Here is a 15,930-nt window from a genome sequence, read left to right as displayed (position 1 = left end):
AAAGTTCGAACAAACGTTCCTATCGAATCTCCTATTATAGATCTCTTCCACATTATTAGAATCGATCCTGTTCTACGTTACAATTAAATTTACAATGTTACAATGTATAGTTTATATGTATTTGTCAGAAACACACGCTGGATGTACAAAATTACCTGTACAGTCTGATAATGATTCTTACGTGTGTTATTTATCTCATGTCGTACGTGTGTTTTTGTGTTTGATTTGCCGAAATCGTGATGAAAAATCTGTATAAGTATTGGACACACCTCGAGGTCTTTCGGGCTTCTCCGAAATTTCGTCAGACGTCAGCGGATTTCTCGTTCTTCGAGAGGAGACACGCGAGTTTACGTATGCGGAATACGTCTCGTCGGCGGGCGAGTTGCCATACGAAGGTCCCTCCTCGACGTCGTTTTCGGCAGGGGGACCATCGTGAAGCGACCGTAGGAGGGAGTATAGAACGCCTAAAGTCTGGTATACTCGCACAATGCTCGACTCCTCTTGCTTCGTTTCACTTTCTACGTTTCCTATAATTGCCCAATACCTTCATTTCACTTTCTACTTTGCTTTATTCGTCGTTTAAACAACAAGAGAAACGTCGATCGACAATTTTTCACAAATTTATGTATTCCATTTGATTTTTTCATTCGTTCAATGTTTGTTTCGTTTGTTTTTCTTGGCTATTCTCCTCGTATTCCTGTTGTGCTTCACAGTTCAGTATCATCTCGCTTCTTTCTCTCTTCACCTTTCTCTGGTCTCACGCGCACGCGTGTCCCTGGCACGTGTGTCGCATCTTCACGATCCTCCGTCTTCGTCGCCTGGTTTCTTCGTGGCTTCGCCTCATTTTTCTTTCGCCCTCTCTTTCCTTCCTGCCTCTGTCTCTTTTCGGAAACCGATTTACTCGGCATACCTCGTTCCCTCTTCGTCCGACGCGCGACTTCACTTCGTGACCATCAGCCGAACTTGGTGATTTCACAAATCCTCAAATCTCCGGCTCCGTAATAAATAGGATTCTCGCGGGCGATCGTACAGATTTTTTTTCATTACGTAACAAAATGTACATTGACATCTGCGATTGCATTGATTCCTAAATCGTCGAGTGCCTCAAGATTCATCTTTCGTTCCTTCGACTGAATTCTGGTTTACAACTTTTAAGACGACTCATAATCCTATCCTCCCCTAACGATTTCCTTTCTGTCTGGCTGGCAATAAACAGCCGATTTCTCTTTTGCTCCGGTCCCCGTGTCACTCTTGGTCGTCCGGTTGGAGTCGCTCGGCGTATTGCTCGCTACCAAGGGGCCAAATAACTCCGAGGGGTAAACGACTTCCACGCGTGACGGAGACCTCGGTGAAGCGCCACGCGGAGCCGGCAGAGGAGACAGGACCGGGCATCCGGCATATTCCGTTGATTCGACGTTCCTCTGATCGCAACTCAAACAAACTCTTTCAACTGTTCCCGACCGACGGCTGTGCGAAATTAATTCCGAGTCGTAGTGCAATCACTATAATCGTTTTCAACAGACAGATTTCAAAGTAAACATTAAAAGATGTAATTTAGACAAGGAATTCCTCTGTTCTTAATAAATGTTGTATTTGAAAGCCTGCATACGTCTTATTCATTAAGCACTTGTTAAAGCTAATGCTTTGAGAAACGTCATTTATCACGCAGTCATTCTACTTTAATATCCGTTCTGTAAGACTGTTGCACGATTTAGAACGTGTCGATTATACGGTCGAGTATTTATCATCGAAATTGATAACAGTCATTTATACACGCGTAACAAGTTTCATTAGCATTGAGGAAAACCGGACGATTACCGAATGTGAATTTTATTACTGGCTGGAAGAAAGTTAACGACGAGAGTGTCGTAGGCGGTTCAATTAATTTATAAATTGGTGTCGCTGGGAGACTAAAGGGCAAGTAGTTTTCTGGGTCGCCTCCGAGCGATCGCTTGACCATACCTCGTCGAGTTCACTCACCAGTTTTCTTCATACGCGTTACATAATTCTATCAATTTGCTTGCGCAAATCGCGTGGGCGTTTAATCGATACCGTGACCCCTGCGACCAAGTACGAGATACCGGCCGTTCCTCGGATTCCAGCGTCTCATAGACGTCTGTTAGCCCTCGAACGAGGCTCTCGATCGTTCCACTTTCCGCTGTTGCTGCGCTTTTCGCTTTCTTAGCCGTGCCGGGCATTCGCGATATTTACTCGAGAGTTTCTTGGAATCTCGTCGATTTTTTAAACCGCGTCGGCTATGTTCAACTTCGTCGAGCCGGGTTATTCTTCGAAATGGAACGTCACATTTTTTTAAAACGTGATTTCCCGTAGAAATCTGTTAAAAACGTGAAAGTCTTTCGGTGAACGTTCGAAGGTATCTCGGGTTCTCGTCGGGGCGAGAACGCGAGAAAAATACCCCTAGTGGCGCGCGCCGGGTGAAACAGCGGTACGTCAATGAGACTCGAAGAGCATCTCCCGTGCGTGGGTGTTGTGCCGTTTATTCCCGGAGACGGAAGTGGGTCACAGCAGCCATCATCGGCGTGCAAATGAATAGAGGGTGGAAATGCATCCGTGCGCATTGTAGCTAGGTAAAACCTGCATATCTCCTCGTGTATTCCTCCTTTCTGCATTATTTCTGAACGCGTTCGACGACGTTCTCTTCCACGAATACCATCCATCTCCGAATGCGACGTTCCTCTATTTTCCGTACAGACCCAGTGAAAAAAGAAACTCATCGACACCGTGAAACGATCTTAGAAAAATTAATCACCATTTGCCGAGGCCGCATGAATAATAATTAATATCGACCAATGAGGAAATTCGCCCGTCAGATTTTGTTAAACACTGTACGTGCGCATGTTAATTAACGATTCAGTTTGTCGCATCGAGGTACGAATATTTGTGAATGATCCGAGGCGGTTATCTCCTTTGTCTGAGCGTTCACCGACCGGGCGGGCGGGCACGTGTAATCGTCGAACCTGACGAGTTTTTTTGACGTCATTTCGCAAACATTTGCGCAGTTTCGGCTCGGCTGTTATTTCGTACACTCCCCCGCTTCGTCGACTCGCAACGCTCTCGGAAAAGCAACTTTCGAGCGCGAGTGGTGATTCGCCTTTTTCGGGCGGCCCCTCTAATCGCGAATTCGAGACGGCCCGCACTTTCACTCGATTCGTTTTTGCCTCTTTCGTCTTTCCATTATTTTTTTTCCTCCTTCGTGCGACGAAGAATAATCGAGTGATCCCCGCTCGGTAGTTTACTGCGTACGGCTTGTGAAATACTCGAACGCGGACGGACTTCGGAAACATGTAACAATTAGCCTGCGGTTTTTTACGCAAACTGACACGTTCGCGATGTCAATTTTTAAAACGAAATACAGATCGAGATCTCTTTTAAAAACGATCGTTGTATAGGGAATATAAAAAGTGAAATGCGTATTATTTTAAATAAATTCCTGGCTGGATCTCGTTCGTCAAATTTACATTGGAAATGGCTATCGACGAGGTTTTTCTGTAAACGCGTGAAATCCAGCCTGTCGACCACGTTGAAAGCGTAACTGTGAAAATGGAAATGGAACGGACATCATTGATCGTCGACGACGAAATCCAGGCGAACTTCGCTGCCGGCCGCACATGCGTGCAGCGTTTAGAGATGTTTGCACGTGCGTCGGGAGCGATGTCACGTTGACCCAGTTGACGGGGGCTGCCAGCCACCCCCCGTGGCAAGGGTACAACGATTCCCGAGACGATTTCACATGCACCAGACGAGTTTCGACTCTAAAAATATCACTGCGTTCGTCAGAATTATTTCTCGCTCGATTCAAATGTATGTGTAATACTTGGTTTCAGACGAATCGTTATGCATTATAAACGTTAACAGCAGCGTAGCAGGGAAACAGTTTAGGAATAAAATACCCATTTTAAGTAGTATAAATCGGTGTAAGTCAGACGTAAAAGTAATCTCGTTCTCGCAGACGCGTGATTATGTTGATAATTTATCGAGCACGTCGAATTGATGATTGAAAACGTAGAAGTAACGTATGAACTCGTTAGAACCACAGGTGGATAACCGTTTCAAGGTGAATTTATAGAAAACCGTGGCCGATTATTTGTGGATCTGTTTCTGGGTGAACGCATGGCCAGAGTTTGTTTAGGTCGACAAGCTAAAGCTCGGGACCTGCGGTTTCATACACTCATTGAATCTCTTTGTCAACGAGCTCACGTGTAAATCTCTCTCTGGTTAAATTTAAACGCGATAAATCCTCGCGGGAACGCGTTTAACCCGGGCTAAATTGTTAGAACAACTCGGAACAGGTTTCGCGTTCTCGATGACGCCACGGGAACGTACGGTTTATTCTGCGCGTTCGTACACACGGGGAACCCGGAACAGCGAGAAAGCGGGCAGCGCCGAATTTCAGAAGGCCGCGTCTCTCCCGTTAATGCAAATTGATTGTTCGCGCCGTACTGCTTTCCCTCTCGATTTCTCTTTTTACCTTTAAAACCGTAAACCGACAATGTTTAAATGCGTCGCCGGTGAAAGGAACCACCGTGCGGCGTTGTTCAAATAATCAGTCGGCTATCCTGGTTCCTTTCCTTTTTTTCTCTCGTCCAACCGAAATACCCAGAGTTCTCACATTCTTTATACCGTCTTACGTTCGATCGTTCCATCGGAGTCACAGATTTTTCTTCGGTTCGTCGTTCCACTGGATCAAGATCAAGACGGAACAATTCTGCAGGCTGATTAGATCGGAAACGCGTGTTCTGGGAATCGCTTCGCGGATTTCCGTGACCCATTTTCCCCGGTTTTCAACGATTTTCCGTCGGGCAGGGAGGAAAACAGTGTGAGCTCCTCGCGAATGAAGTCATTTGCCTGGAAGAAGGCGAGAAGTGGTCTCGATCGAGGAATATCGCGTTCGACTTCGTCGACAGAATTTCGCTTCGGCGAGCGAGGGAGGTGAGAAGGGGGCTCGGGGGAGAGCGCCGGGAAATTCATATTCGAAGCTCTCGGTGCTCATCTGGGTCGGTGCACTCGAAATCTCTCGATACACGCGGCGAGGTTGCTCCGAAAACGGGTGCATTGTGTGGTCCTATGGTGGGGACAGGTGAATCAAGGAGCTGGAGGAAACGGAGATAAAAAGGCAATGATCGGGAGGGGGAGCGGGGAAAAAGTTGAACGAACCGAGGGTCGAGACAAAAATGAGACGCCGCGATCGAGGATGAGGCGGGCAGCGGCAAGAGAAGGATAAAGAATTCAGGGACAACGGAAGAGCAGGCGGAAACGGGAGTAGGAATAGACGACGACGAGCGAAAAGGACGGGAGAAGATCGGAAAGGAGCAGAGAACGGAGAGAGGGAACGAGCGAAGAGTGCTTTTACTCGGGCGAAGCGCGATGTCGGCGAACCGTGTGTCCCAAAGTAGGTCAGGTCTCAATGGCGGTGCCGCAGTTTACGTGCATGCGCACACACCCGGCCAATGCACATGCAGGCCGTTCGTCGTCGGTGCAACGTGCTGCTGCTGCTGCTGCTGCGCTCTTCTATCTTTGAACTATAAGCGTCGAACGTCGCCTCGAACCCTTTCTCGCTCCATTGCCGAAGCTGCGGTCGCTGCCTCCTCCTCCTCCTTCCTTTTTTCCGGGCCACGAGGCTCATCCCTACTTTCGGTGATTTTGCACCCGATCGGCGAATCCGGTGGCTCCCTTGTGAAAGCGAACGTTTCCGAAGATGTTTGCTCCAGTTTCCCCGTTCTCCTATCTACAGGTCACGAGGGCTGCGCTTTTTTTCTCATAAAGAAGCCACCGACGTAGCCTCCGACGAATTCGCGAATCTTTCGAGATTCACTAGCGTGCTTAACGATGTTTCGAACGGAAGAAATTCTCGTCCTCTAGGAGGTTGGCGAAACGGTCGTATAGCGTGCTCGACGTGCGCTCAAAGTGCAGCGTTCAATTGAAATTGGCCGGAAGGGACAAAATAGAAGAGGGATAGAGGAAACTGGCCTCTGTTGGTTGCCACACGGAAATTGGCCTCGGGCCCGAAGAATCACTTGGCTCTCTTAAACGACTTCCTTCAATGAAACGAAGAAAGAACGGATTATGTTCGTGGCAAGAAACGCTAGCTGGAGGGTGTCGATGACAAGCGGCTAGATCAGGTCATACCAATTTGTCTCATCAAGCAAAGTGTGTGTAATGCGTGTGATGCAATCGCTTGTAAGACGATTCGCGCTCGAGGCTTGCACCTACGCTCCTCTCGACGCGCTCGATATCTCGATTGTCGACCACCCGAGATCGTTCAGACGTTCTCCAGCCACACTGGTCTAGGAGGACAACATATACAACGTACACTTGTTACTCTTTTTCAATCTTGTCCTCTTAAGGGGAAATTAAGACTAGCCGGAGCTGAAGACCAGAAATCATTGTCCCAAGCTGTGCAATTCATCTAAAACTTTAGATGGCAACGCGAGGGAGCTTAATTTCAGACAATATTGAAGGAGAATCGACGTCTTGATTAAAAACGTTTAAATTGTTGCTAGAATCAACAATTTTCCCGATCTAGTTATTGTTATTTCTTACGTGCCACCTGCCGCGTTTTCGAATTTCCCCGGATCGACCCAGCACGACTTGTTTGTTCGCTTCGGTCGAGTTAGATCTTTGACGAGGGAAGTTGACACGTTGCCTCGTCAAGTTTCAATACAGTGTCCCATTGCTGCGCTTCGAGTCACAGACTACATTGAGGAACCGACGAAATTGGCCGAATAGCTTGTAGAAGGACACTTGGGGCTATTTTCCAATTAATAATCTAGGCGATAGTCGTTTCGATAGTAGAATTAGGTGGAAGACGTTCACGTGGCTTAATTGACAAAAGTCTGCCTCCCAACGGTCCTTTTGATCCTTCCACCCTGACGAATCCAGCCACCGTCAGGAAACATTGGTATAATTGTGTAAAAAATAAAATGAAATATTTGACGCAAACCTATTTAACGCTACTTGCATACCTGTTGTAAAATCCTTAAAAAAAAGATATTTGTAATCACGAAGGAAAAGAAGAGTCTGAGTTTCGCTCAAGTTGACACTTCAACTTTTCGTATGTTTCTGTCAATGAAAGTTTCAAGCGTGCATTCGAGCCGCGTCACGTGCTGGCGATTTGATGCAGTTTCACGCCTACTACCCGTGCTTACAATCGATTTAGTAGGTCGCAGATGCGCACCTGCTGCGCTTGAAATTTCGCGGCTCGTCGCATCTGGGCTCCATTTTTTACCCTCACTGTTTTCAACAATTGCCAACACCTAATCGAGTATCTCCTTTTGTGTTTCAGGTAAGTCCTGCCACGAACTTTACATCCACACGTGAGTTGTTCCATTCATACTACAGATTTTATGCAAAATAAAACTCGAGATCTCAGATCAACGAATCGCATGATGAGCTACGAAATCAATCGTGTTTTTTTATTAATGCATTAAGTCAAAAATTAAACCGGGAGGCACGCGGTGCAGTCAGCAATTTATGTTCTATTCAGATTATCGAACGATTTCGATTCTTGTGAAGAGATAAGAAATGATCCTATGAACGATCTATTAACGATTGACACGAATCGACGCGGTAGCTACTGACAGATCCGCGAAGTAATTCCTCGGGTACTGACAATGATACATAGAAATGATCGTTCGCGTTTACTTTGAAATCGAGTGAGAATCGTCGCGTCCCGTCGTAAACCGGCCGGTCTCGACTAAACAGCGCGTGTACACAGATATCTCACACCTACGCGAACGTCAGCCTCGACATCTGGGACAGGCCGCAGCTGCGAACCTGTCGCAGTGCAACTCCACGACCGAGGTCATCCAGCCAGTTTCGCCTTTCTTTTTTTTTCCTCTCCCCCGTGCATAGCTCCTGTCCCGACTTTTTCACTTTCTTTCACTCTCCCCGTCGCGTCGTTCCGGTCACTCCGTCGCCAATTTCGATACTTCCTGCCGTTGCAATAACAATTAGTCGCGAACGTTCAATTTTTCGAATCGCACAATAATTATTACGCGTCTGCATGGCTGCCTCTACACTCGTGAATTTTTCGCGGAATGAAAAATGTTCGCCAAGTCTTACGCACGTGGTAAACCGTTCCTCTGTTCCACCCTTCATATTCTTCCCACGAGCGTTCGGGCAGAGTGAACCGCGAGCGCCGCACGTGAACACGTTCCAACCAATCTAACCGGTGGATTATGCGAGTCAGGTGAACACGGTGTACAGGTTTACCACCGCGGCTAGAGATGGGATCAAGCCAGTGATTGGATCGTGATCGCGGACAATGACCAGCTGATAGCGTCCCGCGTATCGGCCGATAATGAGTTATTCCAGGGAATCTGACGCGGCAGATCCGCGCCGATTGCAACGCGAATTTTCCCGTGATCGAGCAGGCCAATCGTCACGCGAAACGGAATATCCTTGCGGATCGCGTTTGAGAACGAAGCGAAGGTATTGAAATAGCAACGCGATAATTCGGATTTTTACGCAAAATCTCGACGATTAAAAAATGCAATTCGTTGCAACGCATTCTCGCTTTGGCACTTGGTATTGTGCGTCGGGTTTATACATTTTTTTTAAAATACTGCTGACTAAGCTGTTTGATTTGTGTAATCTAATAAAGGGAGGGTTGAGATTAAACGCGCATGAGTGCGACTTGATCCCATCTCTAGCCGCGGTAACAAAAGCACACCGATGCGCGCATGCAGCTGTTTGCCCGCCAACTTTTATGCACATATTTATTTCGAGCCGTCCAGCATCCGTGTAGCCAGGCTACCCTCGAGGCGATACCCCTAATGAATTCGCGGAAATCTCGTTACCCGCGAATTCTTCGCCGCGTACAAGCGAAATGAATCGTTCCTAGCCTCGTTACGGAAGCGTTCTTGGAATCCGTGGAAAGTCGATAGCCAGCCCTTTGCCTCTCGAGAGACATCCTTGGCATCAGGCTCTCCCAAATATTTCTTTAATAATCATCTGCACGCAATTAATTGTAGGAAAGCGGAATCCTCGGGAAACGTAAAGAACGTGTAGAACATCAAACGATCTGGATTTCATTTTTAAAATTGATGTCACAAAATTGTCACCCTCTATAAAAGTCTACTGATTAATCGTTGAACGAAACTTTTGGTAGCAAGTAATAAATTCCACCGGTTCGTATCGGTGAGCTCCACCTATCTAGAATTGCGCAACGAGCAACACGTTTTCTCGATCTCGGACTTGATTGAACCGCGTTCACGCTAGAACAGAGGCCTTGAAACCCCTGACGCTTCGGAAGCGATCATGCGAAGCGGATTCCGGACTACCGCGGCAGCAACGTTACGATTAATTAAAGCCGTTCTTGTTCCCGACGTTGTCGGGGATACCGTGATATATCGGATCATTGTTCCGATATTACGTAAAACCTCGCTGGAATTTGTAAGCGCGCGGTATCCTACTATCCGCTTTTTCAGAATTCGGATCACTTTCCCCGTAACAGTGTACCGCGTTCGGCAAGTGGAATCCGTGATGACCGATCAGGCAACGGTTTGCATCGTTTAGAAAGGAGTGTCTATGATTTATCAGGTGGATATTCTACAGTTCGAGGAATATCTCGAATCTTTATTAACTGATTCCTCCGTTCAGACACGATTTAATATTCAATTACCATTAGACGATTGTATCGCGCATTGTACTTGTTTAAGTACTGCAATTGAAACATTCTACTTATTTTATTAATAATTCGTTCGCGTTGCGTTTTACATGAAAACTAATTACAAATCCGACGGGATGAGATCGCGGATCGAATCGATACACGTAGGTGGCGAACCGTGGAGGGTTCGAATCGATTCGAGACGGCCGCCATCGACACTTCACGTGTACTTCCAACCGCTTTCGTTTGTGTCGTTGGAGCCAGGCACACGTGGCTGACCACGCGAGTCGTAAACTACTCGAGAGAACACGGGGTTTAGAAGTGGGCATCGTCCGAGTGCCAATCTTTTCCTCTCGCGTTCCCTACGCGCGAGCTGTCTGCCTTCTCGTGTAGTAAGTTCGTGTCGCAATCGGGATTGATCAATGGAAACCGTCCTCGATACATAACGCAACCATTCGATTCGATATTCCCAATTTGCTTCGCGCGCGAAAGTGCCTGGCATTCGTCAGTGCGAATCATACGACTTCAGATTTGACGCGTTTCTAATAAAATTCGAATTTCTTCAAGCTTCAGGACGTCTCGTACTGAGGTTTAACTAAGCTTTTCGTTTAACTACGGTCAAAAAGCCGAGTAAAAGTGAATGAATTTTTTTTAAAACGAGGAAGTAATGAGCAACTATTTACAGCGATCATAAATTATCCGAGGGTAATAAATGACCAGTTAACCGCTTCGGAGCCAGATAATAAATTAATTGCTACCCGTAACTACGATTAGATTATGCAAATTTGTTTGTCAGCTTCTGAAGTTCTACGAACCTCCTCCGAGAAATCGCATCAAATCTGACGATAGATATTCTCGCAGCTAGTCCTAATTCGATATCTAGAGCCTGTAATGCATGCGCGTTATCCTCGACGTGGTCGAGCGTGTTATTTGCCAAAAAAGATGCCATCGATAGGATCGGTTATGATTCTCAGTAATTTGCGGCGAGAGGCCATAGCGGTCCGAATACAATCTATTATTACATCGCACTGTGCCCATCGTAATCCTCTCTGGCTGCGCTATCTATGCCTGCTGTAATGCGTTCCTAACCATTTCTGCCGGATACTCGATTTTCTTCACTGCGAGTTTCCGAGTCAGGCCTCGGGAAAAATTGTTCGCCTCTTCCGAGAAAATATAACCCGGACTCAGAATCGAAGTCCACGTCGAGTCCGTTCGATTCTTATCTTGACTCCGTACTTTGGTGTTCTTTTAATCAATCGTTCAAGTAAATTGGAAATTATGATTTCTCTGTAACGAGACGAATGGAACGTAAATCTCAAATCCTGTTGTCAGGTCTTTATTCATTTAGTAATTTCATTGGCTCGTTCTAGTTCCAGAGAATATTGAACGTTCGAAGGGTTTCCACGATCGCTGTATACCGGATCTTCGCGGATCGAATCGTTCAGATTCTTGATAATCCAATGGAAGAGGTTTTTCTTTTTACTACGCGTATCCGCGATCTCGTTTGGCCGTTACAATGTTAACGAGATTCCAGGGAGTGAAGCTGATATGAAAGGCTGCGTCAAGAAAGGGGGGAGGGGGAGCCTCCGAGCCTTTATTATCCGCAATTTCCGTGGAACTTTATTGCCGGTCCGAATACCGACTGTTATTAATACAGCGACGTTTATCTATCATTACGAGCCGTACTGGGCTATTAATGACCGAGCGAGATAGTATAAATTTTCGTGGATCGAACATAATGGTACTGGTCGCACTGCGCGCGACGCTGATCGATGGGTCCGAGGGAAAAGTGTATCGCGACCCGGCATTTATCATGCGCCGAATTATATCAGCCGAAGAGAAATAAAAATGTAAAGGAACGCAGTTCTTTCATTGGCCATCGATTCTTTCCTCCGATCACGCGATTCTAATCAGAAATAAAACAATAATATCGATCGATTTAAGGATGTATTGGTTATATAGTCAATCCCAAAAGTTCATGTACCTTAGAAAAACGCATTTCCCATAATTAAAAATAGTGCATTCTTCTTCTAATTTCGATATTTAATGAGTTAAGTATGATTATTTGGCATTTTATTGATGTTGACAAAATCCGACCATCCCAGCGTCGAAACAGCGAACTTTTGGAAAAAAATTTCGTTTTTTGTCAATAACTCCCGAACGGATGGACGTAGGGGGGCATATTTNAATAGGAATCTATAATAACAAATTCAACATGCCAGCATTGTTTAAGTATATGTATAGCCATACAGCCTTAAGAAGTGCTTGTCACGACAAATTCGATTGTCGTTTCCACGACGCGAATCCAATTGCACCGGATGTTTATTTTTGTAATTGCGACTGCGAGGAAAAAACGATAGATTTTCACTTAGAAAATCGGCTTCGTCCCTATCTCCATTTTTTGCCACGTTTATTACTTTCCAGAACGAGATTGAGACCGAGATTCCGCCTTATTGTTCCAACGAGGGAATTACTTTCGCTGCTTTCGATTTCCACGACGGCTGTGATTTAACGGAGACAATCTCGCGCCGCCAGACTTTCATCCTCGCGCGATTCCGAGCCCTCTTTTTTCCATGCGACGCACGATTGTCTCAAGTGGAATTAGAACCGCCTCGATTGCTTGTTTCGGGAAAAGTAATCGACGCGCACTTTCCATTGCAAACATTCACCCGTGAGAACAGCCGCCAGTGGTTTAATTGTACACAGCTTTTCTCAATCACAATCGCTTCGTGAGAACTGACGATTATCTCTGATAACGAAACAAGAATTTGACATCTGTTGCCTCACAAAGCCATGCGATCTTTTACGTTAAATAAAGTTGTCCATCTCGAACATCGACTGAGACTCGCAACACGATTAACTTGAATTCTGGTCGAGTCTATTTTCGAATTGCCTCCCCTTAACAATCGAGTGGGGGGAGGGCCCACGTTGGGAAAGACTGACCTGTACGATCGGACGTAAAAACGAGAATCAGGAAGCGTCCGCGGGAAACTAGTGAAACACGAAAATCGTCCTGCTTCACAATGATTTATTATCTCACGGATGTGCCTGGAACTATCCCCGAGCCTGTCTAGCACGCCGGCACATACACGTGCCCGCGAGTAAGCGTATTCACCATAAACCAGATTCAAGATCAGGTTCAGCAAGTTTGCTGGGAACATCAAAGTAGAATATAAATCTCGCTGCTTTCCACTTACTTTCTTGGAGGCATTCGCGAAGGATTTGCGACACCGATCGAAAGTGAATTGCTCGTCAAACTAAATAGATAGCTGCTTCGAATCCAGTTTTTTATGTAAGAGACACGTTTCTCGTACGAATTAAAAAGACCGACTTAGACAGTCGTTCGTGCAGCTTTTCAATGTACAGAAAACAGATTGGTCAATGCATAGAGATCCATAAGATATCGTGAGATCTGCTCGAACGATCACGATGATTCCCATCTGAATCAATTTATTCGATTGACACGATAAACGTTTTATTTTATTCGTCTCTGTCGACGATCCTTTCGCAGGATTTTGTTTTCCCCTCGGTGGAAGGATCGCGTGTTGGCCTTCCGAGCCGGTAGTTTCTTTTGGGTAACTCTGTACGGCGACGTGCTGGCATTGAGTTGTAGTCGTAGTAGAATAGAGCAACTAACCAACTAACCACGAGACGTCAGTAGGACAGTGAAAGGCGACCTAGACCAAGTATCTCCGGTGGTGCTGCTGCCGCTGGAACTTGACGAGGAACGCCGCTATTTTCGTGCACGTAGGCATCCGTGTATGCGTTACGTACATACGTGGATTGATACGCGTGGAGTGTCTCTGTGCCGGTGCATCGCCTCTCCAGATAGTGCGAGCCGCTCGGTCTGACCCGATACCGAAATCGGGGCGCGTCTCGTCGATCGCTGGACCTGAGATATTTGCCAACAGAACCTGATTTCACAGGCGTTCGATCAAGGTCCGGCGAGATGACGCGAGATGATCTCATTTTCTAAGTTGACCACGCGAAACGTATCACTTTGCACACGAATTCGGACCCCGGCGATGTACAAACGTTTAAACCGTGATTAATAGTGGCGGTTGGTAAGTTTTATCGGACGTCGTGTGCACGTGGGCTTTCCAGCGAGGACTCTTACGAGATATTCGAATCCCCATTCAAGCCTACGGCAACATACCGTGGCAATTTATTACCGGAAATTTCTTTTTTTCGTTGCATCATACCTGGTTCCACTAGGAGTCTATGAAACCGCCAACGAAATCACAATGCCGCGCCGGCGGAATTTCTAATTAGTCGCGCGAGAGATCGTTAACAATCGATCCCGTGGAATTCTCTATCTAGTTTCCAGGCCTTACGTAAATTACGTTTAACTCGCTTGTCTTCCCATGTGTTCGATATAAATGCGTACCACCGAGTTAACGATTCTCACGAGATTATTTCACGTTCTACCACTTCTACGCAGTCGATTATTTATATAATTATTATTAGAAATATACTCTAAGAAGAATATTTATGACGTAATCTTTACGTAGATTACATTTAACTCGCTTGTTTTCCCATGTATTCCATATAAATACGTACCACCGAATCAACGATTCTTAGGAGATTATTTCACATTCTACGTAGTCGAGTTTATCTCGTCGTTAAATTTACTAGGGATACGTTGTAAGAGGAATATTTATGAAACAGTGTACAAATCGATGAAAGTGCTCTGGGTTCTTTAATTAGTACAATAGTAATAAGTAATTGTGATCAGGCAGTACAGATTTTTACTTTGAGACTGTCTAACGTATAAGACCGCCATGGTTCGTTTCGCTATCGAGAGAGTCTTCTCTCCTCATGGTCCTTTCGATTTCGTTCCGATTGCAAGCGAAGATGTGTGTCGACATTGCCCTCCTTAACCGGCGAAAGTTACACCGGCTAATTGAACTTCTCAATCCGGTCCGGATTCCCTTGTAGAATTTCGATTCACTGATTCCCAAGCCCGTTCGATTCGTTTCAGACCATTTTTCTCTGTACAAAATTTTATTCATAAACTCGATCTCGTACAAATTCTATACGACTCGTTTAGAAATTCCCTTGCTATTAATTACGTAAATAGTCATTTATCTTGTTTTATTAAAACCTAATTTGAAACTCCTGTTTCATAGAACTCGCTCGAAGATCCTCGGTGGTCGAATGAATCGGTTCACAGAAGACTGCTTCCTCTCCGACACGTGTACGACGTATAAACATTAACAGTTCAATGGCGCGGCACGGTAAACACATTCGTATTCTTGGACAGCGTTTTCGGAGGATGCGTTACCGTGCGCGGCCAATTAACGTTGATATAAAGCCCGCGCCAACGCCATTCCGCGCGTTTTATTATCGTACGCGACCGACAAGAAGTTTCTTAGTCCGCTGCCTCGCTGTCAAAATCGCTGCCACGTTTCCCAATCCACTTTTATGTTCGCTCGGTCGATTCGTTTCTTAGAATCATCGTCTGCGACGAAAATTCTGTAAAACAACGCGTAGTGATTTGATCGATGCACGATTTCGAATTCGTATAAAATATCTTTCGATGAACCCCTGAGTAATCGTTCTATAAAACGTTTCCCTCTTCCTGTTTGAGTTCCTAAAAACTTTCGGAGCACCCGTTACGTGGACTCGCGTTCTAACTCCTACTCGCTGTCAGTGAAAACCACATCGGCAGGATAGTCGGTGCGATGGAACGCGAGGGAAATGAGGAAAGTCGGGCACCGATGAAAGTGAGAGGACACTGGCTACAGGCCGTTCCATTCAGCATTGCTCTTCCTTTCCGTCAACCGTGCGGAGAAAGGATTTCTGTCGCGTGCTCTTCCTCCTCTTATTTGCAATCGAATCCTATGGTATCGCGTGTCCGATTGCTTTCTACGGTATCGTAAGACTATCACTGTGTAGAAAGTCGAAATCTTTTTCGGTAATTTGTTTTCTCTCGATAGAAGCTCGTTATCAATTACTTTCTGATACGGTTTTTTTTTATGCAAAACGTTCGTAATGTCGATTCTGAAATCCGGACGAGAATTTCCTCTACCCTGTTAAAATAATACGCATTCCACGCTTGATCGTATCTTATTCTCTGACGACGTTATTACATTTTTTACGTAGAAAAATTCTCAGTCTAATTAGAATAATTGGATGCGAAACAGTTGATTTATTTCTTCGTGGACTTTTGGAACGAGCAAAGGTGGCGAAATTTCGTTTAACAAAGCGATCCCGCAGAAACGAGTTAGGCAACTGTTGTAAATAATGCAGTGACGCACGTAAGTTAGTCGTTTAAAAATGCAGAAGGTGTTTTCGAGCCA

The 15,930-nt window shown here is 45.7% G+C and overlaps 1 protein-coding gene across 6 annotated transcripts in view; it reads left to right on the top strand.

Moving 5' to 3' along the window:
- Window positions 1–15,930, top strand: part of Oatp74D (Organic anion transporting polypeptide 74D) — a 75,262-nt gene that overhangs the window by 37,194 nt on the left and 22,138 nt on the right. The window contains exon 1 of one of the 6 annotated variants that reach the window (XM_026814377.1): window positions 7,304–7,334. The exons of the other annotated variants lie outside the window; for them this stretch is intronic. The gene's annotated coding sequence lies outside the window, so the exon portion shown is untranslated. Of the gene's footprint in view, window positions 1–7,303; window positions 7,335–15,930 lie in introns of those variants that run through there. 6 annotated transcript variants of the gene reach the window in all.

This window comes from Ceratina calcarata, unplaced genomic scaffold, assembly GCF_001652005.2.
Source record: "Ceratina calcarata isolate Rehan_Ccalc_2016 unplaced genomic scaffold, ASM165200v1 scaffold12, whole genome shotgun sequence".
Classification (NCBI taxonomy): domain Eukaryota; kingdom Metazoa; phylum Arthropoda; class Insecta; order Hymenoptera; family Apidae; genus Ceratina; species Ceratina calcarata.
This window is presented reverse-complemented; position numbering and strand designations above follow the sequence as displayed.